Source organism: Sus scrofa, chromosome 8 (genome assembly GCF_054392235.1).
Source record: "Sus scrofa isolate SSC_HxYL_T2T_F1_AM1 chromosome 8, Sscrofa_HxYL_maternal_Yorkshire_Landrace_v2.0, whole genome shotgun sequence".
NCBI classification, from domain to species: domain Eukaryota; kingdom Metazoa; phylum Chordata; class Mammalia; order Artiodactyla; family Suidae; genus Sus; species Sus scrofa.
The window spans coordinates 99,670,775-99,685,085 of record NC_139390.1 but is presented as its reverse complement, the minus strand read 5'-3'; the positions used below and the strand labels follow the sequence as shown (position 1 = coordinate 99,685,085).

General features: G+C 35.2%; 1 long non-coding RNA gene across 4 annotated transcripts in view; it reads right to left on the bottom strand.

Moving 5' to 3' along the window:
- LOC106504727 (uncharacterized) overlaps window positions 1–14,311 on the bottom strand; it is a 394,910-nt gene that overhangs the window by 188,046 nt on the left and 192,553 nt on the right. For all 4 annotated transcript variants that reach the window (XR_014812982.1, XR_014812981.1, XR_014812983.1 and 1 more), the window contains one exon: window positions 9,256–9,364. This is a non-coding gene — a long non-coding RNA (uncharacterized LOC106504727). The remainder of the gene's footprint in view (window positions 1–9,255; window positions 9,365–14,311) is intronic.

Genomic DNA, 14,311 nt, shown 5'->3' with positions numbered 1-14,311 from the left:
GTACAGCTGAAATTAGTGAAAAGTTCTTCTAAACTTTAACAATAACTTTACTGTCAGATGTAGTTCTTATTATTGAAAGTTTTTTTTTCTTTTTCATGTACCTTAATGAGACAGTAGAAATTATTTCAGTGAATGTTAGAGATACACCATTTTCAATATGACTTATTATTTTTAAGAATACTTTGAAATAGAACTCATACTTTAAAAGTTGACATAAAAGAGTCATGCAACAGTTAATCTTGTTTTTTTCCTGCTTTGCTACTGAAAAAGGAGATAGAGAATTAATTATAAATGTAAATTTTCAATATTTTATTTTGAGATAATGCTTAATAATCATTTGTAAATTCACAGAAAATTTTAATCATAAATGTATTTAGGACCAAACTAAATTTTAGAATGCATTTAAGAAAATATTTATATTTACATTAAAATACTGCATCAAAATCTAATTTAAAGGTAACTATATCTATTTCCCTTGATTTTTCATATTTATATATTAAGCACTGTTACAGACTGAATTCCTCCCCTTCCAAGCCATATACTGAAACCTTTACCCAAGGCCTTAGAATGTGACTATATTTAGAGGCAAAGCCTTGTAGAGAAGTAATTAAACGAAAATGAAGCCTTTAGGATGGGACTTCATCCAATCTGAATGTAGAGAGGGCCACCTGGGATGTAGCACACAGAGAGATCATGTGAGGACACAGTAGTACAGTGGCACCTGCAAGCCAAGGAGAGAGGCCTCAGGGAAACCAGGCATCCAAACGCCTTGATCACAGACTCCTATCCTCCAGAACTATGGGAAAATAAATTCTATTGTTTAAGCCACCCAGCCTGTGGCAATTTGTTATGGCAGCTTCAGCAAACTAATATAATTCAGCAAATAAAATATCAGAAATATACATAAAATTAATTTTCCATTTGTTACTCAAATTTTGAGCACAAAGCACAGCAAATTTTTCTCAGAGCACAGCAAAATGGGGGCTATTTGCAATATTTTATGCTTTATTATGCATGAAAATAAAAATACGAACAGAAAGTTTCAGCAACCAATGAGTATGTTATACAGGAGTTATTCAAAACATATATTTGCCATCCATAAATCAGGGAAGGTTACTTTATGTTAGGTGATTGTTTGGATAACCTATTTTATTTCTCCTCATTAAAATTAAATTGAGTCTTCTTTTCACAGTGATATTTACTACATGCCTCTTATTGCTATTGGTCACTGTGAAACATGAGATAAACATGAACGTATTAGTAATAAAGTTAGCTGACAGAGTCCTCAAGAAGAAGGCTTCAGTCTACAGCTCTCATTAATATTTATGTTACAATTATTTATTTTATAATAATATTAATTAATATATTCATTTATTTTTTATTAAACTCTTTTCACATATAGCAAGACAAATAATGAGGAAAGGGGAGTAAAACTCACTCACTTATTTCATGGGAGTGCATGGTCACCTTGAGTATGAAGGATACATGAAGGAGTAATAGCAAACAAGTTTTAGAGTTGCCAAGTTATGTTGAGAAAAAAGGTACTAAGGACTAAGAGGTCAACTCTGGAAGAATCAGGCAGTAGACTATGATAGTTTGACATGAAAATTAGCTAGGACATCTAAAAATTCACTTCTTCTGTGTTTGGAACAAGACAACTTGAATCAAGAATGAATACTTAAATATAGCCCCAGAAATGGAACTAGCTATTAGTTGAATACTGACAATGGCTTGAACAGTGCAATTCGGATCTTGAAATCCTTAATACAGACAAATCTGTTTCAGCAGATGTTCTGGGGAGGATGAGATGTGTTTCTTGATCAATGGTGAAAAACATGTACAGTTACCATAGAAAGAATCCCTGGGAAACACAAGGCGAAATAACAGGATCATGTAACTTGATGTAAAGTTTTGCTTAGTCTTCCAAAATTGTATGAGTTTATAAACTCACAGCAATGTTGATTTTGTGTACAGATATAGAATAGAAAGTTGGAACTAGAGTAAGACCAATGCAATTTTTTTTTTTTTTTTTTTTGGTCTTTTTGCCATTTCTAGGGCTGCTCCCACGGCATATGGAGGTTCCCAGGCTAGGGGTTGAATCGGAGCTATAGCTGCTGGCCTACACCAGAGCCACAGCAACACGGGATCCGAGCCACATCTGCAACCTACACCACAGCTCATGGCAACGCTGGATCCTTAACCCACTGAGCAAGGCCAGGGATCGAACCTGCAACCTCATGGTTCCTAGTCAGATTCGTTAACCACTGCGCCATGACAGGAACTCCTAATTTTTTAAAACACATTTGGCTTTCCCCTCTAGGAATAAGAACAGAATATTCCAATAAAGATTTCCTTAAATGTTCAGATTTAAAGTGTGCATAGATCCAAGTATCTATGCAGTAATTAAGAGGAGGAATGTAGTCAATTAACAGGTATTTTGTTAGTAAGTATTATTTGTCCTGAATGGGATAATTTCCTCTACTAGGAGACATACAATGATACAATGATAATAATACAAAATAGCACCTATCTTACTTTTGATAACTTATTTTTTAACTTTCATTTTGGACATAATCTTAGACCTGTAAAAATCTCACAGGGCTAGTCACAAGTTTTAGCTCTATTAATACAAAAAAGAATAAAATGCTATTAAAGTTCTCATTTTTCTTTTAATTCCTCTTCTTAAAGGTAGACAAATAAGACAAAATACTCAGTTTCAACTCTGTACAACAAAAATTTGCAATGATTACAATGAGCAGCAAACTGAAAAACTGGTACAAAATTGATAATTCTCTGGTTCATAGACTAGGCTTCTTAAAGTTCTACCTTAAGGAAAGTGAGTTTTATCTACACAGTTCCCCTTCACTAGTCACACTCAAAATAACATACACAGCAACACATACACACAGACTTAACTGCATTCAATGCCCACAATACACACAAACACCCAGAGATATGCCTGTGACCACATACAACAAAAGCTACAACTTAGATATTTCCATAATAGATATCAGCGAAGTTTCAAATTCATATCAGGACAGACAAATGCTTATATTTCAACAGGAAGGTGACTATCCCAATGCTAATTGATTTAAAAGGGAACATTGGACTTAAGTATGATTCAGTGAGAATGATAAAGAAGACTAATCTGAACACTAAGTTCAATAATGTCTTGTCCCTGAATATAGACATGTAAACAGGTAATTAAACACAGTGCAGTACATATTATCACAGAATAATGTATAAAATACCATGGAAATATAAAAATTAATTGATTTAAACTTTCAGATAAAATGAAAAAAATCAAAGTATGTATTTCATTTTTACCATGAAGGTTGAGTTCATTTAATAAAAAACCTAAAGAAGAGAATGATAGTCAGAATAAATGTTAAAATCAAAGTCACAGAAGTGGGAAATTTATGAGACTATGTAATGTGTTAACAGTTAGTAGAGTAACAACTCAACAAGCACATGAAAAAAGGCTCAACATCCATGACTATTAGAGAAATGCAAATCAAAACTACTATGAGGTACTACCACATACAAGTCAGACAGCCACCATTAAGTCCACAAATAACAAATGCTGGAGAGGGTGTAGAGAAAAGGGAACCCTCCTACACTGTTGGTGGGAATGTAAGCTGGTACAACCACTGTGGAAAACAGCATGCATGTACCTTAGCAAACTATACATAGAACTACCATATGACCCAGCAATCCCATTCTTGGGCATATATCCAGACAAAACTTTCCTTGAAAAAGACACATGACCACACATGTTCACTGCAGCACTATTCACAATAGCCAAGACAATAGCCAAATGTCCATCAACAGACGATTGGATTAGGAAGATATGGTATATATACACAATGGAATACTACTTGGCAATAAAAAAGAACAAAATAATGCCATTTGCAGCAACATGGATGGAACGAGAGACTCTCACACTGAGTGAAGTAAGTCAGAAAGAGAAAGACAGGAGTTCCCGTCGTGGCGCAGCAGAAACGAATCTGACTAGGAGCCATGGGGTTGTGGGTTCGATCCCCACCCCCGCTCAGCAGGTTAAGGATCTGGTGTTGCCGTGAGCTGTGGTGTAGGTCGCAGACACAGCTCAGATCTGACATTGCTGTTGCTCTGGCATAGGCTGGCAGCTACAGCTCCGATTAGACACCTAGCCTGGGAACCTCCATATGCTGCAGGTGCGGCCCTAAAAAGACAAATGACAAAAGACAAAAATAAAATAAAATAAAATAAAATAAAATAAAAGAAAGAGAAAGACAAATACCATATGCTATCACTTATATCTGGAATCTAATATATGGCACAAATGAACTTTTCCACCGAAAAGAAAATCATGGACTTGGAGAACAGACTTGTGGTTGCCAAGGGGAAGGGGGAGGAAGTGGGATGGTTTGGGAATTTGGGGTTAATAGATGCAAACTACTGCTTTTGGAATGGATAAGCAATGAGATCCTGCTGTATAGTTCTGGGAACTATGTCTAGTCACTTATGATGAAGCACGATAGATAATGTGAGAAAAAAGAATGTACACGTGTATGTGTAACTGGGTCACCATGCTGTACAGCAGAAAATTGACAGAACACTATAAACCAGATATAATGGAAAGAATAAAAATCATTATAAAATAAGAAATCTATGAATTTTTTTGTTTTGTAAATAAGTTTGTCAGATTGTATATTACTTCTTCTGTGACATCTGGCAGAATTTTTGTTTCTCGTGTGCATTTGTTCTTGCACAAAGTCTACTTGGCCCATTAGAGGCCTTAGCATATGAATTATAGCTCTTTTTTTTTTTTTTTTTTTTTTTTTGCTTTTTAGGGCAGCAACCGCAGCACATGGAAGTTCCAGGCTAGGGTCAAATCAGAGCTACAGCTGCAGGCTGCCTGGGATCCGAGCTGTGTTTGCAATCTACACCACACTTCATGGCAACGCCGGACGCTTAACCCACTGAGCAATGGATGCCTTAGATCAAACCCCCAACCTCATGGTTCCTAGTGGGATTCATCTCCACTGCACCAGAAAGAAAACTCCTATAGCTCATTTTTAAATATTCAGTTAGGGAACATTTTAAATTCCTGGTCTGATAATGCCAAAATTCCTGCTATAACTGAGCCAGGTTCCTGTCCTTGCTCTATCTCTTCATACTCTATTTTTTGACTTGCAGTATGTCTTGAAATTTTTTATTGATAGCTAAAGATGACCTACAAGAAAAATTGTGGGGGAGTTCCCATCATGGCTCAGTGGTTAACGAATCTGACTAGGAATCATGAGGTTGCAGGTTCAATCCCTGGCCTCACTCAGTAGGTTAAGGATCCAGCGTTGCTGTGAGCTGTGGTGTAGGTCACAGACACAGCTCGGATTCCGCGTTGCTGTGCCTCTGGCGTAGGCCGGTGGCTACAGCTCCGATTCGAACCCTAGCCTGGCAACCTCCATATGCCATGGGTGTGGCCCAAGAAATGGAAAAAAGGCAAAAAGAAAAAAAAAAAAAAGAAAGAAAAATTGTGAATAAGGCTTTTATAATATGGTTTCAAAATGTGGTGGGAAGGGAGGCATTCTTTCATCCTGTGATTAGGTCTTATTCTTTTAGTGAGTCTCTGCCTCTGGACTGTGAATTTCACATATGCTTTTCTGTTTTACTTCCCCTGCCCCTTAGATGGGGAGGATGACTAACATGGCTGAATTTAGGTATTTCCTTTCTTTTACATGGATGTCTACATGGGGCTGGAGTTGGGTATTTCCTTTCTACCAGATCAGTGAGTTCTGGTAAAATGTTTTCGAGGACGCGCCTTGTTACAAACAGAATGTTGCCTTTTCAAAACGGCTGCTTTTCCTTTCCTCTGCTGGAATCAGGAGGGGATTTTTCCAGTCTTCATCATAAGAACCTGGTAGGGTTCCTGATATAAAAGTCACAAAACAGTGGGGACCCATTAAGGATGGCCTCTCCTGATATTTTTAATTCTTAAACTTGTTCACAATTCATCTCCAAAAATTAATCAATTATAATTCAAGTATTCTTACTTTGGCACTGGTTCCCTCTGAGGTTTCATTTCTTGGATTTCTGCTCAGTTAAACTGTGATTCTCTGTACTTACCTGCTGGTGTCTCTAAGTTTGTGAGTAGCTGTTTGCCCTGTGCCCTCATTTCTCTTACAGATCTGTGGCTCAAGTCACTGCTGTGGCATGGATTCAATCCCTCATGCCATGGGTACTGCCGAAAAATAGTAATAATAAAGGGGCATATGGAAGACTGATCACCTACCAGACTCGCTCACTATAGTCAACAGGCTGCCATTTACAGGGGCCTCTCTGGCAAGCATCACAGTGACATAAAAAAGAAGCCCCCTATGGAGATCAGACATTTGAGTAAAATCAGTTCTGTTTCTTTTAAGTTTTTTGTTCCCCATACAAATGCTCACCAGAGAGGCCCCAACACTGATGAGGAAAAACATAACCAGTGAGCAGACCATGTTCAACAAGTAAATGCAGGGACTGAAGTGTTCTTGATCCCAGAACATATATGCAAACACCTGAATACAGGAGCAGACAGCTCATGAAAATTCAGATACCCTCCTAGAGTGGGCTTACACACATAAACTGCCACCATCATCAGAAAAAGCATCGAAAAGCTACCCTCGCTGCCAGACCCTGGTCAGGCTAAACACCCTGCCCTGAGATAGATGGCAAGAGACAGTGGACTAAGACCTTCTTGGCAGGTAGATCACACTGAGCCTCCTGTCCCATCCAAAAGGTTTTAGTTGGTCCTGACTGCAGCTGATACTTTCTATGGGTGTGGCTTAGCCATCCCCAAGCATTCCACTGACTTCAGTCACACTGTCCAAGTCCTACAAGACCACATTTGTTTTCTAATCATATTGCATCAAAAATCAGGCCCAGATTTGCAGCCCAGCTGCAGATCAATGAGTTCAGTTACCGGACATAACACAGACTCTTCATGATCCATATCACTCCACAGTTACAAGGGCTAAAGGACATGTTTTAATAGACAATTAAAGGACAGACCTCAGTAACAATGGGAGATTAGGTTTCTGAGATTAGGTTACACAAAACTTTGCATCTGTTCTCCCTCTCTTGTGCTTTCATTTGCTGTTCTGTGGGAAAGCCAGCTGCTATGCTGTGAGATGTGCTATACAGTAAGGCTAATTTGGCAAGGAATTGAAGGAATTAATCAACAGTCAATGAAAAACTGAGGACGTCAGTTCAACAGACACTAAGAAATTGAATCTTGCCAAAAACTACATGAGTGAAGTTGTTAGAGGATTATCCCCCTGTAAAACCTCAGATAAAACCTTGTGCAAGAGGCGCCCAGTTTTCTAAGTCTCAGAAACTTCAAGATAATACTTTTTATTTTAAACAACTAAATTTGGGGGTAATTCATTGCATAGCAACAGGTAAAATAATACAAACATAAAAGGACGTGAAAGAAAATTGCAGGAAATCTCAAATGTGCTAAAAATAATAGCACATGGATGCAATAGTGCTAAATGTAACAGTGAATGATCAGAATAATTGTGTAGAAAAGATACTGCAGCATAATCTCAGTAATGTGTTTGAATTAGAGAATTGAACATGATTTACCATAAGAAGCAATTCAAAAAGAAAAAAGGATCAGTATGACATATTCAGAGGTGTCTATAAAATCCAACAGCAGGTATAGACAACACAAGAAACTTCTAATAAACATTACTAAATTAACAGAGGCATTTACAAAAATCTTACAACAAACATGATATTGAATGGTGAAAGTATTTATGTATTTCAAATATTTACTTTCAGAACAGAAACAAAACATTTATGTCAACTAGCTAGACGATATTTTACTTGAGGGTTTATTTGGCAAAGTAAAAGAAATTTAAAGTAATAAACTTAAAAGATTGAAAGGAGGAAAAAAAAAGTGTGATTACTTTGTAATTGTAAAAGTAAAGATTGGTTTATTTAATACATTGAATTTAAAAATTAAAATACATTGAAATTCAAAATTACCAAAAAGTAACTGAAATGCTTCAAGTCACACACTGAAGAAAATATACAAAACCCATAATTAGCAAAATGGTGGCATGGATCATATACAGATTCAATTCAATAATAAAAAGAAAAATCAGAATGAAAACTGGCAAAAATGTATAAATTGGCACTTTGCAAAAGAAGATATACAAATGGCACAGAATAGGTACAGGATCATTTACCTCTCTGCTTTTCAGGGAAATGCAAATTAAACGCACAATAGTATGTCATTTCACAAAAATCAGATTTACAAAAATTAAAAGTCAGATAATATTTAGGGTTGTAGATGATGTGAAGTAATGAGAATGCCAAATTGTGATAGCATAAACTAGCGAAACTAATTTAGAAAATAAATTATATTACTATTAAAGTTGACAAACCAAGACAGCAGTTCTCTTCCATAGCACTAGGAAACAAACACAAGTATATTCCTCAGAGCATTCCTCATTATACCAAAATACAGGAATCGACCTATTTGATTCCTAACACTAGTATAGATAAAATTATTGCGCACACACATTGGAAGAGTCCACTCTATTCAAAAGGAATTCTATCAGACACATCCACTTGGTTATCTTAATCATGTAATTGATTGAAATAATGAAATCACAGATTAATTCTCTTCAGTATCTATTTACCAAAGTTTCAAACAGGAAAATCAAGTACTGTATACCTATGGAAACAAATACTTTAAAATTATTAGTAAAAATAAGAGAACACGTATTTCAGGAGTTAAGAAAAAAGGTTTGCATAGAGGATCACACTTGGAGCTCTTAAAACACCAATAATCTGTTATCTCAGACTAATAATGTATAGAAGGGTCTAACATATAGTTATTATTATTCTTTAACTATAAGCATATATTTCAGTGTATACATTTAACAATAAAAACTTTGAAAACTGGAGTTCCCACCATTGTTTCATGGAAACAAATCCAACTAGGAACCATAAGGTTGCGGGGTCAATCCCTGGCCTAGCTCAGTAGGTTAAGGATCCAGAATTGCCGTGAGCTGTGGTGTAGGTACAGACACAGCTCAGATCTGGCATTGCTGTGGCTCTTGCATAGGCTGGCAGCAACAGCTCTGATTAGACCCTTAGCCTGGGAACCTTCATGAGTCGCGCACGCAGCCCTAAAAAAGACAAGTGACTTAAAAAAAAAAAAAAATTCTAAAACTTTTAAATGAGTTTTTAAATTTATGAAATTGTGAGAGTATTTACCTCATTTTTATTCAATATCATCTGCTGTCAGGCATCAAAAAAGTATTTTCTAGCAACGGCATCTACTTTCTAATCGTTGCTTTTGAAATGAGTATCAGCTTCCTCATTCCTGAAAAAAAAAAAGAAAAGAAAAGAAACCCCAAATTGAGATTTTATTGAAGGCATTCTTCACCTTATGAGATATGCCACATAGTATCTTTTAAACTACTTTTGATTTTTTTTTGTGAACTCATTACTTCAAAGAAGATCACTCTCTATTCTTTACAGGATCCAAAGGGATCTAGATTTATGCTTTGTTGAAAAGGAAAATAGGGTATTCACATCATGTTAATATAACAAATGCAAGAAATTCAGAATCAGAAAAAGAAAAATGCAATTCCTTTGGGTTTTCAATTTACCCTCTGAAAGCCATGCCAGAATGTTCTGCTACCAACTAAACGTGTGTGTGTGTGTGTGTGTGTGTGTTAAGACGAAATCTAGAAACTGCTCTAGTGCAATCAAAATGCTAACTCAGGAATTACGGAAACAATAATTGTCATTATTTATAAAATTTTAAAACCAACTTATTTGATTAAAATAGTTTCACACAGATTATTAGTAAAAACAAGCACACAAGGAATTTTAAATGAGTTCATTTAAAATCAAATGTTTAAATCTTTAAATATGTTCAAATGTTTAAATGGCCAAATCATTAAATCCAAAATGTTAATTCACAGCAATGTCTAAAATTATTTTTCAATTTTTTAACAGAAAAACAGTATTTTGAGGTTAGTTATATTTAGACAGGCCTTCAAATATATACATCAACTATTTTCTTTAAAATATTTCTTCCTGTGGATGGCATTTATTAAGTTTCTACGTTCCATGCAAAATTACAGGTAAATTATGAAAGACAGCTGTGCAAATATGCTTCTGAGTGATATACAGTATAGTAACAGGCAATCATTTTTTTTTCTCCAAATGTATTGGCGAGATGTTTGATTTCATCACAATGCTTTTACAGGTTTTAAAATAAAAGCAAACTCCAAAAAAGACAAATACACATCCATATCAAGGTTAAGATGAAAACTGTTTGCATCTCTTCTGAGATCCTAAAAAAATAATTATTACTTTTAAGTTCCTTGCTCAGATTTTACACACCATGACTTCTTACAAATGTTATGGTCTGACTGCTTAAGTGTTTGGCGCATCATGTTAAAAGAGATTCATCATTTTAACTCCATTAATGTGTCATTTTGTTCTTACTATTCTTCACTCACATGATAAAAACAACAACAAAACAGACAACTGACACATACATATTCAAGAGTACAAACAGGTTCTAATGTTTCAGTGTTCCTCAAAACAATTACAAAAATCAATGAATTATAAATGGTACCTAAACAAGCACAAGACCATTGTGGGAATGGGACTAGCAGGTATTTGGTTAAGGAAAATAAAATGAAATATACATAAGAGGAATCCATTATTTTATTGAAAAACTGGAGAAGTCTAAAATTTTCCTTACATATATGTAAAATATGTAAGATTGATATCTGGAGTTTAATATTGAGTCTATCCCAAATTCTTAGCTATTTACTTACATAGGAAATTGTTGACATACTTATTACCATGAACCTAATGTTACAAGGATAACCTAATACTATGTAGTGTGATATTAAATGCCTATAACAAGGCAACCAGTCTCATCACAAATAAATGAGAAACCTATTATTATAAGAATGAAGCAGTATTTACAAAGTATGTTTGGGGAAACATGTTTGTAACTTAAGAATATTACGACTTGTCAAGTTATCATTTGCAAATATTTTCCATTCAAAATGAAGTCTTAAATATCAGGTTTCAAGAAAACACGATGCAACTTCTAAAAAATATTTATTACCTGAATATTTTTCAATTGACTTGAGGGAAAAAAATCAAAATTTGGATCTTAAGAATGCAAAGGAAATCACTATATAAAAGCAATTAAAAAGAAAAGTAAATCTAGAAAAATATTTTTTATCTGGTTAGAAATCTGCATATAGAGAATTCATGTTGTGGCTCAGTGGGTTACCAACTCGACTAGCATACACGAGGATATGGGTTCAATCTCCAGCCTCACCCAGTGGGTTAAGGATCTGGTGCTGCCATGAGTTGTGGCATAGGGCATAGGCTGGCAGCTTAAGTTCCAATTCGACCTATAGCCTTGGAAATTACATATGCCACAGGTGCAGCCCTAAAAAGCAAAAAAGAAGAAACAAACAAACACCCAAACAAAAACAACAAAAAACTTGCATGTAAACATCAATAAATATTATTGACTAAATTCATGTGAATAAAAAAAATCTACATTATAGTAAAAAGAATTGGAAAATGATAAAACCAATGACAAAGTATTCCTAATATACTCATATAATAGTGGCACATATTAAATGATAAATGTTTTATCTTAATTTGAAAATTACAAAGCACAGTAAAAGGAATAATTTTCAAATTTTTAACTAATAAAATTTTAAATAGGTTACATAGTTTTCAAAATACTGGAAATGGTAGGAGCAAAGAATATTATAATTCTTACAGTAAAGGAGTAAAAAAAAGTGTAAAAAAGAAAATCACAAATACGTTTCACTAATAGGACTAAATATGAGATATCAATGATTATAAGTAGTTTAATATCTTGCATTTAAAATACTCACTTAGGAAATTAAAAACTGCACCGATAGAACAATTGAAACAAATAAGCTGCTAAAAAAAGAAAAGACCAGCAATGTATTAAGAATTGTTAGGGAGTTCCCGTCGTGGCGCAGTGGTTAACGAATCTGACTAGGAACCATGAGGTTGCGGGTTCGGTCCCTGGCCTTGCTCAGTGGGTTAACGATCCGGCATTGCCGTGAGCTGTGGTGTAGGTTGCAGACGCGGCTCGGATCCCGCGTTGCTGTGGCTCTGGCTCTGGCATAGGCCGGTGGCTACGGCTCCGATTCGATCCCTAGCCTGGGAACCTCCATATGCCGCAGGGGCAGCCCAAGAAAGAGCAAAAAGACAAAAAAAAAAGAATTGTTAAATTTACTACTAATTAATGAAATGCAAATTATAAGAAGATAGTATTTTCAATTGTCATATTAAAAATTATATATTTGAATATTATCTAATTTTTTGATGGGATATTTTCTATATATTACTTTATTACCTATTATAGGCAGGTAACATTTTCTCTACAGAAAATAACTATAATCTGTATGAAGGGCAGAAATGTATTCATGTGTTCAAAGAACAAAGACAAGCCTTTTGGAGCACACAGTTTCTAGGAGGTAGGATCTGTATGCTTTTCATTATGTTATCTTCAACTTTTCACAATTTCTGAATTTTAAAAATTCGGAATTTTCACAATTTATATTATTTTTAAATAATATAAAATAATTTATATTAATTGTTATAAAAAATAAAAAGATAACACTTTGAGATGATTAAAGTATAGTTTTCTAAGAAGCAGATGGCAAGGCTAAAGCTAATTTATCTTTAGAACTTCATAAGTAGCAACTTTCAGTCTATTTTACAAAAGTGAATTTTATCTTTAATCTTTGATTCTCCAGATGTATGAAAGAAAAAATGACCTTTCCTTTTAAAGACATTATTAAATATTATAATAATTCAATTTTACTATGGCTCCAATTCCAACACTTTCACTTTGGATGTTTGTTAGATGTCTCCTGTTTGTCCTACCACTTTGTAAAACAAGCTGGCAAATTCCTTTTTATCTTGAGAATATTATACTATGTTGAAAGTGTTGCACAAAATGAAAACACTGCACATGAGCTCAAATATCCCAATAAATGTAGAACTCAGTAAATAAATGCTTTCAATTGCAGGTGAATTAAACTCAAATCAAATGCTCTTAAAGGCAAAGGAGAGAATGGACTTACATAATTAAATCGGTGCAGGCTGGTTTTATATAGAACAGGATCCAGTTCTGTTGATGTCACCCATTAGCCACCTATTGCTCTCAAGCTCCACCATCTTTTAGTTCTGTTTTGTAATACATAGCTCGATCCTCCAGCACATTCTCTAAAATGATTCTCCCCTCCTCCACATGCGCACACACACACACACACACACACGGGTCACATAAAATTTATATCTCCTAATCAAAGAATAACAGAGGCCCTCTTGCCATCCATTTTATCCCCCAAATAGAACTGCAAGCCTGCTTGGGAATGTGCCCAACAAGCCACCACTGCACCCAGAGGCTGACTTGGATCAAGCATCTCTGACCCAAGAACTGTAACTACTTAACTACCAGTCCTACGAGACTTACACAAAGTCCTACCAGACTTATAGGAGGAATTCTCCTCCAATTATGGGAGGGAAAAATACCATCTCTGAGAAACTTAATCTTTTATTTATTCTTGGTGCCCAGTACTCTAAAAAGTCAAAACACACATGTGATCGCATTTATAGGCCTGCCTTGGTCAAGAAACTTGGACTCTGCCTCCTTCAGACAAGAAGAGAACACCATTAGATATGCTGTCTTCTAGCTCACCTTCCTCTTCCCATCAGGCAAGTGTGGCATCAGGTCCTAGGTACTCTCGCAATCTTGCTTAAGTCACATCTTCAAGATTGTCCTGGATATTCCAGACATTCTCCACCTCATCAATACACGTTATTACTCCCTTCTCCTCAACTAAGGATATAAGTTACTAAAGAGATCATATTGGTAAATTACAAATGATTCATCACCAGTAGACCGTCTACTGTCTATTATGAAGTATGAAGTTCCTACACAGTCAATGGGCTAAGTTCTCACCTGTGAGATTCTGTACCTAACCACCAGGAGGGCAAGAGTTATAACTAGGCTAGTACATTGTGCCCTATATATTTCACTTGGTGAATTATAAATTTTCCTGCAGATATTTCTACTCTTCGAATGGAGAATAGAAACTTTCCTAAGTTCTTACTAGTTTAGTGATTCCTATTGTATAATGTCTAAAAATCCCAAGAGATAATTAGTGTATACATGGTGATACTTCTTGGTAATAGTTTGCCTTCTAATCATTTTGTTCATCACATCCTTAGAGTCTAA